The sequence below is a fragment of the Acyrthosiphon pisum genome, chromosome A1, assembly GCF_005508785.2.
Source record: "Acyrthosiphon pisum isolate AL4f chromosome A1, pea_aphid_22Mar2018_4r6ur, whole genome shotgun sequence".
Lineage (NCBI taxonomy): Eukaryota > Metazoa > Arthropoda > Insecta > Hemiptera > Aphididae > Acyrthosiphon > Acyrthosiphon pisum.
Window position 1 is genome coordinate 157,227,797 of NC_042494.1, and position 487 is coordinate 157,228,283.

General features: G+C 25.7%; 1 long non-coding RNA gene across 2 annotated transcripts in view; it reads right to left on the bottom strand.

Moving 5' to 3' along the window:
- Positions 1 to 292: 292 nt before the first annotated feature.
- LOC115033895 overlaps positions 293 to 487 on the bottom strand; it is a 43,948-nt gene continuing 43,753 nt past the window's right edge. For both annotated transcript variants that reach the window (XR_003839232.1, XR_003839233.1), the window contains exon 3: positions 293 to 417. This is a non-coding gene — a long non-coding RNA (uncharacterized LOC115033895). The remainder of the gene's footprint in view (positions 418 to 487) is intronic.

A 487-nucleotide genomic window follows, 5' to 3' on the forward strand; every position in this document is an offset into this window, starting at 1 on the left:
ATGTCATAAACCTATATAAATCCTTTTTAAATGGCAAACGACAATCATAATATTATAATAATCTACTAATAGTATTTTTAATTTTATTACAATACCAGGTGATATTATTATCATGAATGTTATAACTTGTACTTGTTACAAATCTATTCATGATCTTATTAACATGAACAAAACTATAATAGATATTTAAAATAAGTGATATTCTTTATGACACCACGTCGTGATTGAAAACCCATGGATCAGTATTTTGGACAGGAAACAGGTAAAAATTTAAAAAAAATACACAGTTATATATTCATCGGAAATGACTGATTTATTTTGCGGTGTCAATACTGATATGAATTACATATTATTGTACTGTTTGGGCTATGGCATTTTTTGAGTTTTGCGATTTATGGACTACATGAATTAACAGTTCTGAAACAAGAATAAAAAAAAATATAAAAATCGATCATAGATTTAATTTGGATTCAAACATTTCAAACGG